A 24,406-nucleotide genomic window follows, 5' to 3' on the forward strand; every position below is an offset into this window, starting at 1 on the left:
TCTGAAGGAACAGTTGGTTGGTAAGGTCTTGTACTGTTGTCGTCCGTGCAGAGCAAAGTTGTTTAGGTTGTCGTAGTTGTGTTGCACCACACACACTTAGTCAGTTCTAGGGCTTTGTGTTGTAGTTATGTAGTCGTGCCACATTTAGGTTTCGTTAGGCTCTGCACGGGTCTGGTGTTTGTCTCTTTACAGGGACCTGTGAGGAGAAACGAGGGTTGGAGTACAAGAGTGCGGACACAATACAAGAGTGAGGACGGTGAGTGTCATCTTGTCTGTCCGTCTGTCTGTGTGTGTGTGTTCCTGCCTATCTCCCTTACTTCCTCCATCCAGGGCGTACGCGGATCTTGCACCCCGTGCAAGGTCAAGGCCTCACCTAGGTGCGCAAGTGCCAATAGGTGACACTCCGGGCTCTGAGGCAGTGCGCCGATGATGATGTTTCCCGGAGCCCGGAGGGTGCCTCTGTAGAGACGTCGCGGGACGGAGGGTGCATCGGTCTTCATCCAGGAGGAAAAGCTCTCACCTACTCTCCTTCCTCCTAGGTGTTCGTGTCCGGGTACTGGAGAATTCCAGGACCGTGGTTTGTCACGGCCTGAAGGTGAGAGGGTGCGGCGCCAGGTAAGTGGTCCGGAGACACCTGCACGGCAGCAGGCACCACACCGCCACAACACCCATCTCACACTGCCACCCAACATTTGTTGGTCAGTCAACAGGATTCTACTGGCCCATTTGGTAGGTTTTCCAAAAGGCCTAATGTTTTGGCAAAAGGTCACTAGAAAGGTTTTGAGACATGAGTGCACAACTTGCCAACACTGCTAGATGTTAAATGTTAATTGCAACTAGGGATGCCAATTCCGAGGCATTTTATTCAATCCCGGCCGCCCCACATATTTACTTACATCTAGAGTGCAGTGCGGCCAGGAGGCGGTAAAGCCAGGAGTCGAGCGGGTGGGCTAGGAGTGAAGCCAGGAGCCGGATGGGTGGGCAGGCTGATGAGATGGGAGGGCAGCGCGCCCAGGACTGGGCTGTGTTGCTGTGACCTCTGACCTGCATGTGCAGTCAAATCCTGGGATTGGAAAGTCCAATCCCGGGATTGAAATCTCGGCATTTTAGGGACCAAATCCCGGGATTCCGCCGATCCCAAACCCGGGATTGACCACCCTACTTGCAACCCTCTCTATGCCTAAAAGAAGTCTGTCCTGGGAATATTCCATAATGCATCCAAGGCGGTCATCCCTGAAAAATGGAGATCTCCCTCTCCTCCACGAAGTGAGGATTGTTTTTGTAGAGTGTACTACTAGAAGTCAATGGAGGACATTAGTTTGGTCTCAGTGTATAAGAATGCAGTTTGCTGCCCGATGGTTTAGCTGGTTGGCATTTAAACAATTAGTTGCTTATTTGAAATTTGTTTGTTCCCCTGCCTAAATCTCCTCAGGCTTTTAGTCCAGCTGGTTTCCACACCTTTAGGTTGGCCATTGGGTCAAAGAACTTGGAGAACCCCCATTTTTTCCTTGACTGTTTTCCCAGTCCCCTCCTCTATGTGTTATTCCCTGTCTCTGTCTTTCTTCTTTCATTCGGTTACAAACTTGACCGGATGATGGTGTTTTACAAAGTTTCCTATTTCTGGCATGTCACATGCTGTGTGAGTTTCGAAAGTTGTTAAGTAAATAAAGTTTTAAAAACAATATATCATTTTTTTTATTATTTGTTAAGTTGGGAACAAAAGTAGCCATTTTTCTGCTTACAGTGTGTGTTTGTTTTCCTAAATGAAGATGGTCATGAACTGTTGCAATACATACGATATGGGCTACAACTTCTTCTTACTGTCAAAAATCTTTATCTGTGCACTCTAATCCCCTAATTCTAATGATCAGTAATTCTGTCAAATTTCATTATCTAAATATGTGTGTCCAGCTGCACCTGCTTTCAATGTGCCGTGAGCTTCCCTCCATGTTCTAATAAAAACAAAACTACTCTTAACATGGCATAATAAAGCCAAAGACATGTGGAGGGCACAGCTGAAACAGGAAATATGCCTGACAATGTAATCCCTATTGCCCTGCAACTTTGATCCTTATTCTGATTGACTCGCAAGGCTTGCATGTCCCTCAGACGCCGCACACACACGGCCGCCTGTCCCCCCGAAACCTGTAGGCATGCGAATTGATGATTTGCATAATCATCCATTTGCAGCCTTGGGTGCGGGGGAATAATCATTCAATGGTCGGCGACCATGAAATGATTTCTTCAGTGCACGCAGATCAGAGACATCTCTTTGGTGTCTCTGATCTGCGGGCGCCCTGTGCGAGGACAGTCAGCTGCCCGCCCCCCCAACACAAACACACACCCGTCTCATTGGGGAATTACCATGAGAGCAGCCAGCGGCAATTCCTGGCTGCCTCCACACGCCCCTCCGCGCCCCCTGCCCTGACTTCTGACTACAGTGGCTGCACATGTACATAAATACCTATGCGCATGCACAGTCGTGAACAAACGATCCCCCGTGCGAACGCGTGGGGGACCGATTGATGGGAAATAACCCCCTATGTTCGCATGACATGCCGTTTTTAATAAATCATATGAAGAAAATGTGCTTTGACATCTTTAAGTCCTGGATCACTATCGCATTCCTATTATTATTAACAGATACAGAAGATGAAGAGGGCCGTCTCTACCATTAAGCAGATTCAGGCAGCTGCCTAGGGTGCCAGAATCTGAGGCTCACCACCGAGTCTGCCTATCACAAAATGAAGGATGTCTATGAGAAATACATCCTTGTTGTACTTAATACAGGCGGCGGCTCTGGAACTTATGCGAAGCCACCTCTACACTTTCATTTGAGGTGCTGGAAAGTAGATATTGGTGGCAATGTGGGCTTGGGTGGTGGGAGGTGGGGGCAGTAGATTGTAGTCATGCCTAGGGTGCCGTTAAGCCTTACACCAGCCCTTAAGATGAGTAATGCCATGGGCATAGACTTGGTTATTGTACAGGCAGATCTGGATATTTTAGCATATATTAATGTAGCTTGTCACAATGATTCATTTGAGAATGTTGTGAGGTATCAAATATAATTTTGTTTTATTTAATGTTTTAATGTAAAAGGGTGTAAGAGTATCTAATCCACCCACCCTTTTCCTGCAATGTATTTAATCAGTCACTCTCTTTGGAGCAATACCATCATTGATTTTTGCCAAGTTGGCTAAGACATGATAGGTACGTATCAAAGTGCACAGATTTCCTAAATTAACAGTCCTCCTGGCATGGCATGCAAAGGAGAAAGCGTGTGGTGGTAGTCAGCTGCTGACTCTATGGAGGCCTAGGAAATGCCCTTCTGTTCAATAGTGCAAGTGAGACCTAAGATGGCATCTGTACCACCAGCCAAAGCTATATTCTAACCACAGAACAGTTCACAGCCCTTGTATTGAGGCACCAAAGAATTTGCTAAATAACCGTGGAATGTAACTTACGTATTTTGATAGTGATTAGTACTATATACAAATAAGTGTTTACTGTGGCATACATAATTTAAATGAGCCCCTCCCATTCTGCTTTTCACCTGCCCCATGAGCATATCTGCCTAGGAGGTAAGAACAGCTTGATCTGTTTGTTTATTCAAATTCATTGTATTGTTTTACTTTTACAATAATCACACATGAAATACACTGTATGTGACGGTGCCCTGCCTATGGCTTCTCTCAGGATGATTTGAAATCATTAAATATTAAATAGCTGGTGAACGTTGGGCACGGCTGTCCCCTGGGGGTAATTTTTTTTTTAGAAGTTGTTACCTTTTAAGGGAGGCCTATGATGTTGTTGGCCTATGAGGTTGTTTGGAGTTTTCTAGTCATTTTAGTCAAACCTTGGCAAAACATAATGTTGCTGATGCAAGTGGGTGGTAAATATCTCTCTGGTTTATATTACAAATGAGCTAACTGTAACTATAACATGGGCAGACAATTCAATATTGCTGGTATTCAACAAATTACTTAAACTGTGGATTTATTCTATGGATTTGCCCAATGAATGAACAGTTACCATTATGCCTACTTGCTGAAAGAAAAAAAACAATTTCAAATGAAGCCATGAAGGCTTCTGGATTGATTGACCAATAAACATAGAAATATCCCAACAAAAAATGACTAGGATATCTTATTCTACTGAGGCCACATTGGATAAGCAGGCTACTATAGGTGCAATTACTGTATAAAAGGGTCACATATTGCGAATAAGGGAGTTTTGGCTTCTTCTAAAACTGCCTACAAATGAAAATAGATAAAATATTAGAACAGAAATTTGGGTACTCTTTACTTAGAAGGGCGCCCACGATTTTGATCGTGGGCATCGTTAGTAAAAAATCTCGGGCATCTCGGGCATTGAATGCACTAAAAAATCGGGTGCGATCAACCGACGAGATGCCCGAGATTTCCCATAGGGAACAATGTTAAATGTCTCAATTGACCCAATTTTTCTGTTCAATGCCTCAATTGACCCGATTTTTCCATAGGAAACAATGTTAAATGGGCCACAGAGGCCAAATAGGCACCCTGAAGTGTATAATGGCCACCCGAATTGTTAACGCCACCCCACGATCAACGTCAACCCGATGCGTGGCGAGCGCAGCGAGCCCGCGAGGGGCGGCGGTACGCGTCCTACGACCTTTTCATACCCCCACTATCCACGTCGGCGTGGAGTTGAGAATAGAAAGTGTGGCGAGCGCAGCGAGCCACCGAGCCCGAAGCGTGGCGAGCGCAGCGAGCCCCGCGAGGGTACGTGGACAGCTGTGAAGCCCGCGAGGGGACGCGGATACCTGTGAAGGTATCCGCGTCCCCTCGCGGGGCTCGCTGCGCTCGCCACGCTTCGGGCGCGGTGGCTCGCTGCGCTCGCCACACTTTCTATTCTCAACTCCACGCCGACGTGGATAGTGGGGGTATGAAAAGGTCGTAGGACGCGTACCGCCACCCCTCGCCACGCTTCGGGTTGACGTTGATCGTGGGGTGGCGTTAACAATTTGGGTGGCCATTATTCACTTCAGGGTGCCTATTTGGCCTCTGTGGCCCATTTAACATTGTTTCCTATGGAAAAATTGGGTCAATTGAGGCATTGAACAGGAAAATCGGGTCAATTGAGACATTTAACATTGTTCCCTATGGGAAATCTCGGGCATCTCGTCTGTCGCATCGCACCTGATTTTTTAGTGCATTCAATGCCCGAGATGGCCGAGATGGGCGCCCTTCTAAGTAAAGAGTACCGAAATTTGTTGTATATTTCATGGAAAATTCCTTTATATGCTCTGTATGGGATACATATGGATGACTGGAGGCAGCAGTCATAATACAATCCCCGGCATCCCGAAGAAGGGAATCCTGACAAGGTTCAGGTAATTATACTTATCTCCCCCCTGTCTCTCTCTAACTCTCCCCCACCCTCCTGCAGCCTAACCCTCCGTACTAGTGCCTAACTCTAACTTCTGTACCCCACCACTTAAACCTAACACCCCCCACTGCACTAGTGCCTAAACCAAGTCCCATCCCTGCCTGTTGCTAATGCTGCCAGCATACTTATGTTTGAAATGCCCTCATTCGGGAGTCAGGCAACGGCATCCTCATTAATGTCAGCATTCTAGTCTTCTGGTTGGGATGCCGGCGTCGGTATTGCGTCTGCCGGCATCCAGTTCGCTGGAATGCTAAACGCATGTATATTCACTATATTCTTTGTTGTATATTATATATGTACTGGAGAGTGAAAAATGGAGAGTGATAAAGTACCAGCCGATCAGCTCCTAACTGTCATGTTACAGGCAGTTTGAAAAATGACAGGAGCTAGTTGTTTGGTATAAAATCTCTGTCCACTTTTTTACTTTTTCTAGGCTTTGTACATCTGCCCATCTGCCCCCACTGGGCAGGAGTTGGTGAATGCCACCACATAGTTTGTAGTGGGTGGCAAAGCTGAGGACCATTAGTATAGATCATATGATCACATATCAATTTATAGAAAATGATCAAGAAACTGCAATGAGCTTAAGAAGTCAGGGGCATGTGTGCAAGATGTTAAACATTGGAACGCAATTCATAAATGCTTCATACAGGCATAGATAGAATTTATTCGGATTGGAATTGTATGTGACCACCACCGTGACATTCAGTTTGGCTTGCAGAACAGCGGAACAGTGAAACACTTTCTAGTCAGCGTTTAAAATCTATAGAGTTAAATACACTGAAGTTGAATGAATGCAGAAAGTGTCATGGCTATCTTATGTACAGCAGCCATTAGGCTTGGCATTCCATCCAGAGACACGTCTGCTTTCTTTCTCCGATTTCTAACATAAACTGCACATGAATGAATGAGATATTTCTGGATGCAGTTCCTGGAGAGATTGAAAAGTCCTAAAAAAAATGTTTCTGCAAAGCAAAATAACACTGACCTTGTCAAGAACCAGTGTACTGAGCATACTTTCATCTCTCACAGGTTGTCATAAGGCCGAAAAGCACATGGTCTCATGTTTAACAAAGGAAGTCCTTTGTATAAGAGGCAGGCATTCTAAATATGAGCTGCTCAGACCACAGGCAGTAGGAGGCTGAATGTTGGCTCCTATTAAGCAGACTGCAGTGGGCAGGGTAGATCTCATCAATACTGCACTTCATAACGCACAAATAAAAGTTTTGTTTCGTAAGTTCTAGTGTGATTCTACAATAGCTGTGCCCGCTGACAAATTAGCATTGAAGGCACAGAGAATTAATTTAACTTTGCATTTGTTGCTATTCATTTTTGTTTTGACTATAATGTATGTGAAACTTATTATACAGCCTTTATGCTGCTTAGCAACTTAATAATGAAGACAAGTCTGAATTCTGTGTGTGCCAGCCTGCCCGGCCATGGGTGTTGCTAACACCACGGTCTCAGGCACTTAGTCTGAAGTCAACTGTAGTCTGTATTTCTAGTTGAAATAAGCTTTTCTAAAAGGAAAAGTGACTTCAAATAATATAATTTACAAGTGCGACAGTGAACCACAGTTACCATCTAAATTACATTTTCTGGATGATATATTGTCCGAGACCACGGTCAACTTCTATCTCCTCATCTGAACTGCACTAGAGAAGTCCCAGGATGCATTGCCTTGTGGGAAACTCGTTTTTGTCACACCGGGGGCAGCCAACATCCCGGAAGATGCTGGCTTCCCCGAAAGATGGGGCTGTCTGCAATGACAGGAGCTGAGTTCTGCAGGAGAGTACCACACTGCAGCACCTGGCTTCTGTCCCAGCAGAAGAGCCGGCACTTTGGTGTCACTTAGTTATTGATGCCACAGATTTTATGTTTACACTATGAATGTCAATAGGCAGAGTGTCAGCATAGCATTTCTTCTTCATTATATAACCCCTTCCCTAATTCTAACCCTATCCCTAATTCTTCCCTAAACCATACCTGCCAACTCACCCTCAAGTTGTTGGAGACTCCTGTTTTGTCAGGTAGTCCCCCATACCCACTTTCTAGGATGGTGAGAAAATGAACTGAATCACAAAACCATGCAGATGGGGCAGGGCTGATTGACAAGGTTGTGTCACTTAGCATTGTCTACCCTCTGACCCTCTAATTGTGCCATATTTCTAGTGGTGTGGCCAGTGTGTAATAAGACGTCAGTCATGCCCCTCCCCTAAAGTGGCCATTAACATTTCCTCTCTGGGCTTCTTCCAGAATGGAGACAGAAAATGTAGGTAAGTATGCCCTAAACTTAAACTTAACCCTAAACCAAGCACTAGAATATACTATGACATTGTGGGGGAGATTCTCTAAGCTAAAAATGCGGTAAAAACCCCGTTATCTGGGTTTTTACCGCATTTTGGGATGCTGTAAGCATCCCCCGCCGGGTTACCGCGGCGGGGGGCATCGCCAGAAAAATCTGCCGATGCCACATAGAAGCCAATGGGCTTCTATCGCATCCCACCGCCGCCCCGCAATGACCCCCCGCCACCCCGCATGGACCCCCGCCGCCCCGCATTGCCCCCTCCCCCCTCACCTGTGTCCGGGCAGCACAGAGCTGTGCTGCCCGGACCTGTGACCTCCTCCCCGCACTGATCCTCTTCCGGGTGCAGGGAGGAGGAGAGCCCGGCGCAGCAGCAGCAGCGCCGGGTGTCGGAGGGAGGGGGGAGCCGCCGGGACCTGCTGGGACCCGGCGACTCTCACCGCAAAGGACAAAGCTGTCCTTTGCTATAATTATCGCATATGTTAGAAAATATGCAATAATTATAATTGTGATGGGCGGCGAAGGGGGGCGGAGCGTTTTAGAGAATCTCCCTCTGTGACTGTTAATATGCACTGTGTCATCATAATGAATTTATCAACATTATGGCCATGTCGGCATTGTGACTGTATGGATACTGATGACACTCCTTTACATCTCCAGCCACTGATGTAACAAGCAATACACTCTGCTAGATTATGAATCTCATCATTGGGTTTATCTAGCAGATGGGAAAGAGTCTCCCAGGATCATTTTCCAAATTATGATCACTTGGTAAATATGTCCCTGTAATTTAGAGATGAATGCTATATGGGAAGAAAGATAATAGCGAAGCGTAACTAGTAGCAGGAATGCAAAGTTCTGTTGCAAATGAGCATCAGATTTCCAGAGCAGCATTCTGTACTGTATGTAGTTTGTCAGTTCAGATCTGTTTTATACACTGTGTAGCCAGTAGAACTGGGATGTACTCCACACAGGGCCGGCTCTAACACTAGGCAGCTTTAGGCAGCTGCCTAGGGTTCCAGGATCTAGGGGGGCGCCACCAAGTCTGCCTATCAAAAAATAAAGGATGTCTGTGAGGATCCTTGTTGTACTTAATGCAGGTGGGTCTTGCCCACCTACCTGGGGGACTGGGAGGACCACTCAATTTTGGGAGGCTCCCTGCTATTCCAGAATGTTAATCAAGTATGCATTAAGGGGTTGGAAAATGGTTATTGGTGGCAGTATGGGGGGGGGGGCAGCAGTAGGCTTGAGTTTTGCCTAGGGTGCTGAGAAGCCTTACACCGGCCCTGACTCCACAAATCATTTTACAGGTTGTTACATGCAATACGTGTTGCCAAGCACATCAGGGGCATTTTAGTAAATGAGGTAGTACAGTACATGTGTTAGATATTTGCATGGGCTTCTCCACCCCAGAAATATAATACTGGCACATCCAAAGAATAAACAGACTCTATAAGGCCATGTCTACTGCCTCAAAGACAGTGGTGCATGTCAGCGACCACTAGGTGCTTCCCTGTTCTGGGTGTTGTGTGGGTTATGCAGTGCCGCCTTCACTCAAGGCCCATGTGCATTGCACACCCGGCCCCCTTTTTTTAATATACAACAGTAGAACGGTGTTTCAGTGGAACAGTGAATTAAATGCATATTTGGACTCATCACATGATGTACACAAGGCAGGGAGTGTTTTAAGGCTAGTAACACTTATTTTGTCACACTTAGATCTGGTTACCAGTTGAATACACTGTAGCTGTTCCCAAAATAGCTAACCTAATGGAATGATAATGATTTTAAGTGGATGTGTTTACTTTAACTATCTGTGATGGTGAAAACAAGGATACATTACAGGGACTATGTAAAAACCGGACCCGGACAAGACCCCGGATCACTGTTCCGGACATCAATATCTGCATTCCAGAGCTTGTAGTGTCCGGCCCGGGGGGGTTCCGTCCTGGGCGGTGTCTTGTCCGGGGGGTCCCTGCGATAGCTTTCACCAGGGTCATGGGAGATTACAACCACCCCATGTGGTCCGGACAGTTCTGGTTTTTGCTACATGCCCGGACCATACAAGGAGGCTATATTCTCCTCCTCCTCCTCCTCTCCCTGTTGACAGCTATCACGTGAAGCCCCCTGGACAGGACACCCCAGGATGGGACATCCCCCCGGACCGGACACTACAAGTTCAGACTGCAGATTTTGATGTTCGGTCCAGCGGTCCTGGGTCTTGTCTAGGTCCGGTTTTTCTCCATACCCTACATTACATATTGCCCAAATAGATTGGAATGCAATGTGATGAGTTTATTGTGTCTCATTGGCTTTTATTACCTGGCCTCTCAGTTTTGAGAGCTAGCTACCATGTCCATTCCAATCAGGTCATGTGTCCCGATTTCCAGTGCAGAGAGATGCAGAACAGATTGTGAATTGTAGTGGACATTCCTGGGAGGTATTGGGGGAGTGACTAGGTAGATGCAGTTATATTGCAGGCATATCGCTACATGTGGCTGTACAAAGGGTGCACAGCCATCCACAGAGAAAGGCTAAGCCATGGTCAAGATGGGAATAATGCGCCTGCTATAGGGATTATGCATCTGAAGGTGCAGTGATTATATTACTAAAGATGCACCACGATGGAAATGCACCACCACAAGAACCTGCAAGTGGGCGTCTCACTTTTTGAAATATTGGCTCCATCATTAGCACAAGAAACAACTCCAAATCAGTCCCATGGAGTACATCGTTTTACAATTGCTGTTATATGGTGTGTACACACGTTAAGATTTACCATTTAATTTTGACTACATAGTCAAAATCGAATAATTATTACAGATGGAGCCCTCCTCATTTAGCCTGTTAATTGAATTAAGTGAGTAATAGAATTACTCTGCTAATCCCCTACACTATTGTTCTATTGTTCTATGTATTGTATTGCTACTGAGAACAATAGGCTAGACATGGTGAGCCATGACCTAAGGAACAAAGTTGACAGAAGCTCCAACTGTACATAGACATTCAATGGAGTTTGAACATGGTTTTAAGCTTTTGATTCTGATTTGATGCCAATGCCCACTCCCATTCAGTTGAAATCAAAAAGCCAAATAGACAGTGCAGCAATGACTATATATTGCAATTTGCACTATATAGTCATTGCTGCACTGCCTATTGGCTATTCGATTTCAGCTGTACGGGAACACGCATCGGCATCAAATCAGGATCGAAAGCTTAAAACCATGTTCAAACTCCATTGAATGTCTATGTGATACCGATTTGATTTTGACTATGTAGTCAAAATTAAATGGTAAATCTTACCGTGTGTACACACCATTAGTCGAATAGCAAAGGAATTTCGCCGTGTGTACACACCATTATTTGTATTCTGTATATTGTATTGTAACCAGAACTTCAATAAAAACTTGCTTACTCTCAGTGATATATTATTGTACATATGGAGAGTCACTGAACACCTTTCCTGATATTCTGATTCCCTGTAGTCTATTTACTAAGTGCAAGGTTATATAAGTGACCCTAGCCACCAATCAGATTCTACTTTATATTTATCTAGCACAGGGGTGACCAAATCGGTCCTCGAGATCTATGAGCAGTTCGTGTTTTCCAGGCTACTGAGTCTGCCTATCACAAATTAAGGATGTCTATGAGGAAGACATCCTTTCTGTAGGTAATGCAGGTGGCGGCTGTGGAAATTCTATGACATCACTTCTAATTGAGGGGCTGGAAAGTGGGTATTGATGACAGTGTGGGGTTAAGGGGGAGCAGTTAGTTGAAGTTTTGTCTAGGGTGCCTAGAAGCCTTCCACTGGCCACCATCGGGCCATTAAAGCCAACTTCTTTTTGGATGCCAAATACATATGTTATAGGACCTACTCTAGCCAAAGAAGACATTGCATTTGTATTAAGAAAACAAGGGATCGTGACATACTGGAGCCCTGACCTTTATCTTCTTTTATATCTTTAGGTCTTTGTAATCTTTTGAATGTACAGTACATGACGTCACCTATACTGAGCAAAGATGCTCCTTATTTCGGCCCCAATTGAATGTTCACATCGTGGTGCCATATGATACCTACTGTAAATGTTGCTACATTTCCCATGGCCCTCTATAAGGTATGAGGTAAACTGATGGTGCTCAGGAAGAGCAGCTGTTCCGATGGCACTTTGCAGCCTCCTTCATGAATTGAATTGCCCCCGTAGAGTCTTACTGTCTTCGTGGTGATTTCATACGCATTACCTCCTATGTTAAATATAAGCCTACTTTATGGTGTACTATATCATATTGAGAGTGGTGAGATGGCATTGCAATTGCATAATAAATTACATTTAGGTTTATTGATTTGAGTGATACTATAGGTATTTCTCCTTAGAACAACTAACCATCAGCAGTGATTTACAGTAATAGCAAACTTTACAGCTCAGGTACTATTATAAATGTTGATTCATTAGACACTTTAATGACCAAATGCATCATTTATTTTAATGGCTCATTCCTTGTATACATGTGTATGGAAATTCTGTTTCAATTATTTATAATGTATACATTACTTGGTAAAAGAAGAACAGTTATGACCAACATACAGTAAGTCCATTTGTATGTGAAAGATATATCAGACTACTAGGTACATTAGATGGTGGACACAGAGTGCACATTCATCTTACATCTACTTCTCCCATTACAAATGGTGCAGTGGTAAAGGAAAAAAGTAAACACTTTAGAACATACTGTTGCACTGTTGTGACCTGTGAATTTTGAACTGTACTGCAGCTACCGACACCCCCCCCCCCCCCTCTCTGGAACCGCCACCTTTTGCCGCATTGTTAATCTGGCCCTGGTTGTGACCTAAACTCTCATTTGATCTCTTGTACTACCAAATGATGGGGCTAATTCAGTAGCAGTTGCAGACCACCCTCCATGCGGCATACAATTTTCACACTTCTGTGCATGTGCAGTGGCCGCACCATGCAAGCGTGAAGCTTCAAAGTACAATCGCATGCCATATTTAAGGGGAGTGGTCCAGGCAATGCAGGCATGTCCGGACCATTTTTCTGGGCGGCTGTGCAACGTCACATGCTGCAAAATAAAAATGGTGGTGGTACGCCTGCCTTCAGAGCCAGGCTGCAAAGGCAGGTGTTGACCCTAATTACTAACCATATTTTCAATCTTCAATGCAATCGCTATTATATTATGATCACAGCACAGTGTGGACAGAATTCATTAGAAATATCTATGTGCAGGGGAACCAGGAGGGGTGTGGGATGGGTATCGGTTACATGTGCTTGTCCAATTGGGGAGATCGATCGAAAAAGCTGTGATGTAGCAAGTTGACAATTTTGATGTTTCCAGTGTTCGACACGGAAAAAAGGTTGACACAAGCATAAATGTCAACATATCGAAACATAAATATGTCAACATAATTATTTAATGTTTTTGCATGTCTATGTCAATTAATGTTGTGTGTTGGGCCAGTCACTTTGTTCACCATGCTTCAGGTTAGGGGCCTTGTTCCACTACCGACACACTCGGCACTCATTACCATTCCCTATTGAAGTACAGGTGATTGGTAAAGTATGACAATTTAAAAACAATTTTTAAAAATCCCCCTAAAAAACTCACATCAGCCTATTGTTTGTGTCGACTTGTTGGCTAAATGTTGTCAACCGATTGATACAGTAGGATACTGAATGGGAGAGGCCTTTACTCCTTCACAGCAGCACATGTAATCTTTAGATATAATATTTTAAGGGTGGGTTTTCCCCCATGCTTAGACACGCCCCTCTCTAACAGCCGCCCTGGTTATGAGCTCCTCTGGGAGTATCACTTATATTTCATAGGCCAATTTAACATGTAGGATTAGCAAATATATATGACAGAAATATGACTTGAATGATTAATGGATTAAGACGGGTTGAGTATATTTTGTCAACATTCAGAATATCCACACTAAAATATCCCTAATCCTAAACATAACCCAAACATCTAAAACTAACCCAAATGTCAACATTTTTACTATTGACATATCATATGTCAGAAGTTCCTAGGCATTGTCATTTACATACTGTAGGATGCCAACATTTTAACCATGTCAACATCATATCTGTGTACATACTGGAATGATCCGTAAGTAGAATGAATGATTAGACTGAGCAGACACAGGCAGCACAGCAGGGGTATCATAAGTGTTGTTAGACAATGAGTGATTACATGATAAAATGCAATCAGACCACATCAACCAACTGATTCAACCAACATGTAAATGGAGGGCTGTTACTGTAGTTGGTGTTGTGATGTCTTTCTGCCAACAGTATGTGGAGAAGTTTGCACCTAAATATTTTACACTACTAAAATGTCATCTGTTTAATCCCGAAGTTTACTGGATGAATGAAAAAGGTGAAGTGAAAGGGGAGTGGGTTAGTATGAGCAAGAAACATTCTTATGAAAAACTGTACCGCAGCTGTGACATGTTCTAAGAGATGCACATAAACCAAGGGCCACTAAGCTTCAAAAATGATACCATGGAGAGTGATAAACAGCCAGCCAATCAGCTCCTACCTGCCATGTCAGAGACAGGAGCTGATTGGCTGGCTGTTTATCACTCACCATTTTATCATGCTTGAGGCTTTGTGCACCTGGCCCCAATAATTATAAATCTGAGCATATGCAGAAGCCACTCTTCCCATGTGCAGATTTGGGGCTGCAATGTTACTCACTGCCTCAAATGCCAAAGCATGGTCTGACATCCCCCTGTTTTCTGTGGGGTTCCCAAAAAACAGGGGACCTGTTTTATATGTGTTCTGGGTGTGCCAAACCCAGTTGGCGCCCGACTTCCCAATTTAATCAGACGTCCTTAGGGGAAGCCTGCCCATCACTAATTATTTGGGGGCCTCATATCTCTAGCTCTGCCACTGGAAGTGAACTGCAAACTGTGTTCATCTCTGAATCAGTTCCTATGTCACTGATTATGGAAAGGACTGTACTTGGAATCCTAGGTGTTAAATGTCTGGTCAACTAAACTTTCCATAAACTAAACAATTTAGTAAACCTGCTATCTGGTCACGCAAGCACATACATTTTTCAAAATCGTATATATCTGTTGGCAAGATAACAATCCCTAACCTATAGCCTCACAATAAGTTATTGCGCTGTCTTATTGCTAACACAATCATTCATATTGCTAATTTAATGTGAGATAAATGTTGCAGCCAGGAACCATTCACAGTGTATTTCAGTCTCGCAGTAGCTTGTGTTATTGCCTGTGTAATAACACTGTTTAGTCTCACCTCTGACACTAAATAATCTGATGAATGGTTTTAGAAGAATGGAACAAAAACAGTGAGGTATGCAAGCACGGACAGCTAAAACTAGATATTATACCACGGTAATAATGACAATACATTGATAAAGGCCCAATAAAGTCTCAGTATACACCTAAGTTATTATAATGCTCAAAACCACTATAAGAGCTTTCATTCGTATATTTATAGTCAAATATTGTTTCTTAGCAAAAAAAAAATCCATCCACAAATTTACTTCTATGACAATGTCTCAATCTGATCAAAATCTGAAAGATGCACAATCGCCTTCTTCAGATGATTTGTCCCAGCGGTCCAAAAGCGTCCCCAGCATTGCTGCATTTGTGCACTTATATAAAGGAACTCTTTCTATGGTCGGACTTAATTAGAAAGAGCCCCTGTCAAGCTGCTGCTACTGTAAATGAAAAACATCTGGAATAGTTTTCCACTTTATAACTCTCTAAAACTTTAGTCAATGAAAAAAAAAATGACTTACCATTGCCAAGAATATTGAATATCTTCTTTACAGATTCATTAGCACAAACTTATTCCCTTGATTGAGGCTGAGTGGACGGTCCATGTTTCTGACTGCAGTGCTTAAAAGTATTGAGTGTATTCCCCTCCTTCGCTGCTCAGCTAAACACATTCACAGCAATACGTTCATACAGTTTTTTTTTTCACTCTACTCTTGCTCTGCAGTGACGAGTGGCTTGCCAGTAAATCATAATTGCCTCTTGAGTCTCTGCATTTTAAATACCGCCCAGTGAGACAGATGTGTATAAAAGATGCTATTTCACTGAATGAAACCACTTTGGGCTTAACCTCTTTTTTTTTTTTTTCACATACACCGTAAGGCAATATAAAAAAACCTCTGTCCTTTCTTTTAGACTTTTACTGGCCTATGCTAAAAGCATTTTGGGGTTAAATGCCCACAAAACAGGTAGTATTATACACGTTTCATCACATCAGCAATGAAGGGGTTATAGAACTGCATCATTTGGCTGCCCTTATTTATTTAATTCCTCAGAGCTGCTTGTTAGCTGGCTCAAAAACTGTTTATATAGTTCTGTACAGCTAAACATTACCTACACTCCATGCCTAAATGAAAATGAATCATTTATTCTTTTTTTTTTTTTTTTAAGGCAGGAAAAAAATCTCTCTGCTCGCTTTACCAGGAAGAAAACGCCTTTCATAAAGTGTTTCCAGGCTGCTAGAGGGTGAATAATGACTGTGTGGAGACTGTGCATGAGAGGAAAGCAACCCATGAAAATGACATGACAAGGGAACTGTACTTTTTACAGTGTCTCGTAAAATCATAAGGCAGTGCACAGTGACACAGAGTGAGGCCATATTCATTTCATTGTACTGTGTATATCAGCTATCGGTGCGTGACTGATCTCTGTATACAGTACATAGTATAGTTCCCTTAAGTTTTCAAGATAGAAACAATACATAAATATATCCAAGCAGGCCCTTTAATGCCCTGCATGCTGGGACTTGTGGTTCTCCAAGTCCCTGCATGTGGGAGGTCTTGCTGGGACTTATAGTCCCACAGCACAACCCAAGGTTACATTTTTTATCTATTTTTTTACTACAAAAAAATCAGCCTGGCGTACACTACCCAGGGACAACCCTGAGCTTCAGCCCTGTATGGGTGAAGCCTGGGGGTCCCCACTCCCCCAGGTACCCCATCCAGGGCAGACCAGCCAGGGTGATCATGTTTCGGTCAGGGGACCTTGCAAGAAAAAGTGTCCCTCGGCTGTGACATGAACCCGTTATTTTGTCCCCCAAATTTTTGGAATGTACCTTTACAACACTTTTTTAAACATAACCATGCACAGATCTCTCTGATCTGTACACGGTTCTGTCAAACTCACCAGATTGGACCTGGTCTTTTTGTTTTGCGATTTTTGGTGATTTTAAGGGTGTAAATTGAAAAATCGCAACTTTTTACATTTGAGATTTTTATGCTCTTAAGGAGAATTCACTAAGATTGGAATCGGCAATTCAGGCTGACCACAAAGTCAATTAGGGTGAACCATAAAGTTGACCCCAATTGAATTTGCGGTCTGCCTAAATGACCAGTTTCCACCATAGACGCCCATGTTTCGGCACGTACAAAGCGTATGACAAATAGTTTTTTTCCCACTGCTAAATGCTGTAAAGTGACATGGGAATTGCCCTAAATGTTTCTTCTTTGTGTAGGTTCTTGTGTTAAGTTTTGTTGACAGTGCATTGCTGTGATGTATTGTTAATAACAATAAAGTATTCTCTCTCTCTCTCTCTCTCTTTAATGTCTATTGTAGGAACTGGCAATAGACACCCATGTTAAATTCGTAACTTTTTGAGTCTATGGAGCCGCCCACAGCCTATAAATTGCAGAGCTCCCATGGAACCCGCACCTGATAGGCTGAGGGAAGTCCTAGTGACTAACATCACTGGGAATTACCTAATCCTCTGGGATGGGGTGCAAGTGCGAAAACACTTGCGGCTCCTCATTCCATTTGGATCGGGATATGTGGTTTGTTTTAGCCCCTGTATAACTACATGTAACGAAGAGGATGTGATCTACGCCAGAGGGGTGGTAAGTATAATTTTTTTTACAGATATCCATTTGGATTTCTACTGGAGAAATATGTCATTATTTGCACTTTCTTTATACAGGTGAACTACGAGGCCCATCGGGCACATTAATGTTCCCCAAACTTAGTCTTGTAGTTCTTCTGTCAAAAGCAATGTGTTTTTTCTATTTTATACACACATCCGCCTGGCGTCCACCACCCTTGGACGCTGAAGACAGCCCCGGGCTTCAGCCCTGGATGGGTGAACCGTGGGGAGGTCCCCTATCCCACAGGTACCCCAACCAGCGATGGTGCTCATGTGACAGCCCGGGGACCTTACGTAAAAAGTGTCCCCTGGCTGTGGCACAACACCGCTGGCTGTTGGAGCCCTGTGCTGGTTCCAAAATATGGGGGACCCCCAGTTTTTTTGACCCCCATATTTTTGGAACCAGGACTGGTTGAAGAGTCTGCAGCTGGTTTCAGAAATACAGGGGACCCTTATGCTCTTTGTTCCCCAGTATTTTTGGAACAAGGTCCGGTAAAAATTGCAAATTACCATGTGAAAAATATCGCACACCTGTAAAAAAACAACCATTTTCATGACCATAAATCGCACAAAATCGCATGTGAATTTCATTTCTACCCCTAAAACTGATGTGCTGAATGTCCATGTGCCGCCCATGCTGTTTATGATCCCCAGCAGTGCAAAAAACTCCTGCACTGCCTGCTGGGGATCACAAGCACAAACACCACAAAGGAGGCGCTGCATGCAGCCACTGTCAAAATTGCCTGACCGCGCGTGCGGGAAATTTTTATTTGGGCAAGTGCTGTGGCCGCTAACGGTTAAGATCGCAGTCCGCGGCCCAGCCAGGGGGAGAGTGGACAGCCCAGCTCTGTGTCTTATTTCCTTCCAGGGACAACCCACCCCTGGGCACCGGACACAGCCCCAGGCTTCAGCCTGGGCCTGGGGAACCCCTTTATTGGGGGGGTCCCTACTCCCCCAGGGACCCGGCCAGGGTTGACCAAATCATGCTTTGGCCGGGGAAACTTGGCAGCCAAATACAAATTTCACCATCGGAAAATACGAATCCTGAGAACTCGGCAGCTTGAATTTTTCAGGTGTATTTTTGGCCTGATCACAGCTGATCCCAGGCCATTCCGTGGATTAGATGTAATCGGCAAAATTTCCCCCTTAGTCCCCACAATCTACAGAGATTAGCTATCTGCCAGTGCCTAGTACATTACATTGCAAAAAAATACTTAAAATGTTTTCTTTTTCCTTGAAAGATATATATAAGCTTTATACAGTGTATAACTAGAATTCAGCACACTGCCAGTTTAAGCGTGTGCCCCACCCATCCAACTACACATGGATTTCACATCACCCTCACAATAATAAAATAGAAACTCAAATCATTAACACAAAAGCAGCAGTTCTATTTTAACATCTTACTTTTAAAAAATAAATTCAAAATCTTTGGTTGCTAGAGTAGGAAAATATACATGGAGAAAGCTAAATGTGAAACAATTTAAGAACTGTGTTAAGGGTTGTGGCTAGAACCACTTCTGCTTTTTTACTTTTCCCATCATGCACTGGGACCACGTATACCTGGAGGGGGGATATAAATTTGTGCTGAAATAAAAAAAAATAACCTACACCTACTGTATGTTAATTACAGATACAATTTAAAAAAAAAACGCTGTGAGGGCATCTAACAACTTCAGCCCTCACCTAACATCACATCCTGGTCAAAAAACAGAAGTAGATCTAAACACAACCCTATGTTAAATGATTTCCTTAAATGAAGAAAAAAATTGGAGGTCAAATTTTAAAGTGTACCCATTGCCTTTAGTCAGCAGACAGCTGCAATTGAATGGGGAGAAATCAATTCATCATCATTATCATCATCATCATCTACAGGTATTCAGTATAGTGTTTTTTAGACTATTGGACATGAAAATAGCACATTATTGAGGAAGCAGCCATCTTGGGTGTGTTCAGTTGCCTCACTGAAGCTTTCTGTCTAATGCCTTCTAAGCACACACAAAAGGGTCTATTTTTGTCAAAAACCAATTAACCTACCACAACAGTATGATTTTAGTGTTTGTCTTTGAGATGTATCAAGCCTTATATGTTCAATTCAATAATCATATAGTTCACAAAATGTTCCATACAAAGTGAAAGGAGATTACAGATCGATATGCAATTTTTTCACTCTGATCGCGGTCATTATGGTCGCGTTTAGACACATAGCGGGTAAACCCGATCAAACTATTGAGCGTGCTGCAAAAAGTCCAATTTGAGCACTGAAACAGGTGGCTTTTAGTGGTTTTCAGCAAAATGCCCCTCCGGGGGCTACAAACATTCGGCCGGGCGGCTGGCGGTGAGCAAACGACTGCTGCTTAGCGAGCGCTACTGAATCTCCCCCTGAGTCTGCAATCCCATAACAAACAGTTCAAGGCACAACAACCCTGCACCATCTGACTTATACTGCTTTCACATTGCAGAAATGGGTAATGACACGGTATTCTTAAATGAGACTTTAAAACGGGTCTGAGCCTTGAGACCTTTCACATTGCAGGTGAAAACCGTTTTAAAAATCATTTAATACCATTCAAACATTCAACCCGTTTAACCCCCAAGGGACACGTTTCAAGCCATTGAAATAGAGATGTTCAAACTGCCAAAAAAACAGCTTTGAACCGTGTAGGACTCTGCTTTTTAACCGTGTTGAAATACCGGTTAACTTTAACCGGTAAATCAACTCTGGCACTTTCACATTGCAGCCTTAAACGTTTTAAAATGGAAAAAATATACCGTTTTAAAAGTGCGATGTGAAAGGGATATAATTGAGAGTATGTGATTAGGAAAAAAATATAAATATTTATATATAGAAAGCTATGTATGTACTGTATAAGTGTTTCGATAGCTGATGTTTCCTAATAAAATAGTTTGTACAGATCCACTTGTTACATAAATTTACAATATTCCCCCCAAAATAACAGAAAATGTAACCTTTTATTTTTAATGAGTTTATCTGACGTGATGTTAAGTACATTGTGAAAGGTATTTAACATTATTTTTTTAACATACATTTGTTATTAACTTCCTCAGAGTGCAGTAGGGCTATATTTAAAATATTAACACTGTAAGGGTTACTACAGTGCTAAAACTGTCATGGTTACCAGAACCCTGGAAAACAGTATTAGGAACAAACTAATGGAAACAGTGGTACACTTTGTTATGATAAACACTCACTGGCTAGAGGCAGTGGCTGTACCCAGTCTACCACTTCAAACAGGGAGCCAAATAAAGTAGCGTTATAAAATAATGTCTGCAAAACCGCTCGATCTGACCTGGTATGGAGAACTAAGCCTTACCACCTTGATATACAGAGAAACTGGAATACATTTAGTAAACATAATTTCAATGCACAATACTGTAGGTCTGCTTTTAAAGGGGCAGTGTTACAAATGTAATCTATAGAATTTATCGGAGATGTTACATGTGTTTAGCTGTTAGCTGTTTGATATGACATTGTTTCAGAAGACAGTCTATTGTAAGAGAGCACGCAGGGTGCATGTACAGTATATAGATCGTGATTTATGTTTGTAAGTAAAGCAAAAAAAAAAGTAAGTTTGTGTCTGGAAATTTTTTTTCTGTGCAAGCTAAATACTGGCTGTTTTTGCATGTAACTAGAAACATTAGACAGGTTTATTTTTACACTGCAATTTAGATTTCAGTTTTGGCACACCCTAACCAAAGGGATAAATTTACTAAGCCCTGTGTTTGCCCAAGTAGCCATCTCCTGTTACTCACTGCCAACCTCTTGCGCGTACGAAAAGGGGGTGTGGCCTAACATTATACCACACACCGTAATGCCCATTGCAGATTTTGCGGTCCAGCAGCCATCAATGCTGCTTCTGATTGGCTGCCGGACCACAGGTGCCTATTGGCTAGTGGTCTAGCGGGAGACTTAATAGCGGCAGACAGGGCAGCTGAACTCAGCCGGGCAGAGCAGGATGTGGGAGGGGGGGGGGATCGGGCTGCACGGCTCTGGCGCCCTTTGATGTCTCGGCACTCAGAGCTCGTGCTCCGCTGGCTCCGCCCTCCCTTTGCCCCTGCTACTGCCTCAACCTCTCTCCAACTGCCAGCTTCTCCAAAGCCATGCTACCTCCCTGTCCACCTCTGTCAGCCTCACTACCCAATGCTTCCCCATGCCACCCTCTGCCTTCCCATCATCCTATGCCTCTCTCTGCCTCTGCTTAGTCCCTTACTGCCTCTCCCCAGTCATTTATAGATAAATTCTCTGGTATGCATCTGTCTGTCCGCTCAGGCTAATTGGATTATCGCTGACCAGCTGGGGGGGTTGGATCATATCCACGGGCAGGCTCCAGGGGGGGGGGGGGCTTGCGGGCACTACCCGTTGCATATTGATGCAGAAGATCAGCAGGATGGGGGGCTTCTACTTTCTTCTTCCAGCTCTCCCTGGGTGGAAGCTTTCCGGCTGCTACTCAGTACCGCCCTCCAGTAGCCGGCGCAATAGGCAAATGCCTAAAGCTGCCTAGTGGTGGCGCAGGCCCTGTTTCCCATATGTACCGCTAGCTTCTTCCTATTCATATGTTCTTCTGACCTTCTCTCCCTATCTGTAATTCTACCTCATTCACCACCCTACTGTGCCTTTGTCCAGTGGCATATTTATAATGGGTGTAGTGTGCACAGTGCACATGGGCCCCTAAATTCACGGGCACACACAGCACATGTTGCACCCATATTTTTTTAATATTTACCCTTCAGAGTCTAGTGACAGAGGCAGCAGTGCTGAAGAAATTACCATAAAAAAATGGCTGCTGTTCCATTTTTCCGTCAATCTGTGCATTAGAGCACTCAGACTCTGCTGCTGGTGAGGAAATCACCAGGGTTTTTAAGGTGTTGGCATTGTGGGAATACTTAACAGGCTTGACCACATGGCCATCAACTAGCATGAAAAGGAACTTCTTGAAGACCACTGACATGACACTGGTCACAGAGATTCTGGGTTATGGTATGATGACTGCATTATGGTATAAAGCTCAGGGGCGGATTTAGGGTGGAGGGCGCCCCTAGGCACAACAATAATGTTTACTAAGTAGGACAGTTTATAGGGGCAGTATCTGCATGTCCTATCCATTTACACTCTATTTAAGATGGAATATAGTACAGTACGGTGGATATTTTGCAGTTATTGGTACATTTTGGGCTGACAGTACTATCACAGGCATCCAAGTGCCGCCCCCAAACATGTGCCGCCCCTAGGCCGGTGCCTCACATGCCTAATTGGAAATTCGGCTCTGATAAAGCTGAAACACTGTCTAAGATTTTGCAGGAAATAACCATTGTACAATGAATCAGGATAAAAAACTAGGATATCAGATACCATGCTTTACAGGGGGTGTGGTACGAAATATCAGCAATAGGTTTTGTATGAAAAAGCAGACTGTCAACATGGTTGAAATATCGACCTAAGGATGTTGACATGCTCATAATGTCATCAATAACATAATCTGAAGCTCTGAGTGCCGAGACATCAAAGGGCGCCAGAGCCGTGCAGCCCGATCCCCCCCCCCCCCTCCCACATCCTGCTCTGCCCGGCTGAGTTCAGCTGCCCTGTCTGCCGCTATTAAGTCTCCCGCTAGACCACTAGCCAATAGGCGCCTGTGGTCCGGCAGCCAATCAGAAGCAGCATTGATGGCTGCTGGACCGCAAAATCTGCAATGGGCATTACGGTGTGTGGTATAATGTTAGGCCACACCCCCTTTTCGTACGCGCAAGAGGTTGGCAGTGAGTAACAGGAGATGGCTACTTGGGCAAACACAGGGCTTAGTAAATGTATCCCTTTGGTTAGGGTGTGCCAAAACTGAAATCTAAATTGCAGTGTAAAAATAAACCTGTCTAATGTTTCTAGTTACATGCAAAAACAGCCAGTATTTAGCTTGCACAGACAAAAAATTTCCAGACACAAACTTACTTTTTTTTGCTTTACTTACAAACATAAATCACGATCTATATACTGTACATGCACCCTGCGTGCTCTCTTACAATAGACTGTCTTCTGAAACAATGTCATATCTTAAAATATACTGTCAGGCAGATCTCCCCCAGCGGTAGAATTAGTGCAACTTTTTAGTAGGTCTCAAGCATAACATTTGGATGAGAGCCAAGTCAGTTACAGCGATGAATGGCGGCAGATGTGAACCATAACAGATGTCTTCTTCACCCTTGCAAGGTCATTATCACAGGAAAGGAATAAGTAAGTTGGCCAACACTCAATATGTTGACAAATTATAAGTGGGCAGGATAGGACAGGGTTGCCTACTCTCCCAAAATGGCCGGGAGGGTCCCGAATATCGGGTCCCCCTCCCGGCCTCCTGGAAGGGTGGGCAATCCTCCCGGTTTCTGGGGGAACCCCGCCCCTTCCCCGTTCGCGGTTACCTTCCCCCGTAAATAGTGGGATATGGCAATCTCCGATGAGGGGCTAAAGTGGCAGAATTGCGTCATTTTAGCCCCGCCCCCTCCGCAGTGATCGGCAAATTGGGTAATTTCCATAATGGGGCGGGGCTTTGTGGCATCACTCTCCTCAAGCCCCGCCCACGAACCTTCTACTGCAAGTCTCCTCTTCAGGCTTCTCCCGGAGAGGAGATTAAAAAAGTCGGCAACCCTGGGATAGGATTACCATACTATCCCTCTAAACAAGGACACTCATGAATTACACATGCAGCCTACATCAGGACAATGCTGACATCATGGTACCGACGTATGATAGTTTAAAGATTTT

At 43.9% G+C, this 24,406-nt stretch overlaps 1 protein-coding gene across 1 annotated transcript in view; it reads right to left on the reverse strand.

The window, feature by feature from the left end:
- IL16 (interleukin 16) overlaps window positions 1-15,666 on the reverse strand; it is a 98,910-nt gene extending 83,244 nt beyond the window's left edge. Inside the window, exon 1 of the mRNA XM_083184033.1 lies at window positions 15,527-15,666. The gene's annotated coding sequence lies outside the window, so the exon portion shown is untranslated. The remainder of the gene's footprint in view (window positions 1-15,526) is intronic.
- Window positions 15,667-24,406: the final 8,740 nt, after the last annotated feature.

This window comes from Crinia signifera, chromosome 4 (assembly GCF_055691185.1).
Source record: "Crinia signifera chromosome 4, ASM5569118v1, whole genome shotgun sequence".
NCBI classification, from domain to species: domain Eukaryota; kingdom Metazoa; phylum Chordata; class Amphibia; order Anura; family Myobatrachidae; genus Crinia; species Crinia signifera.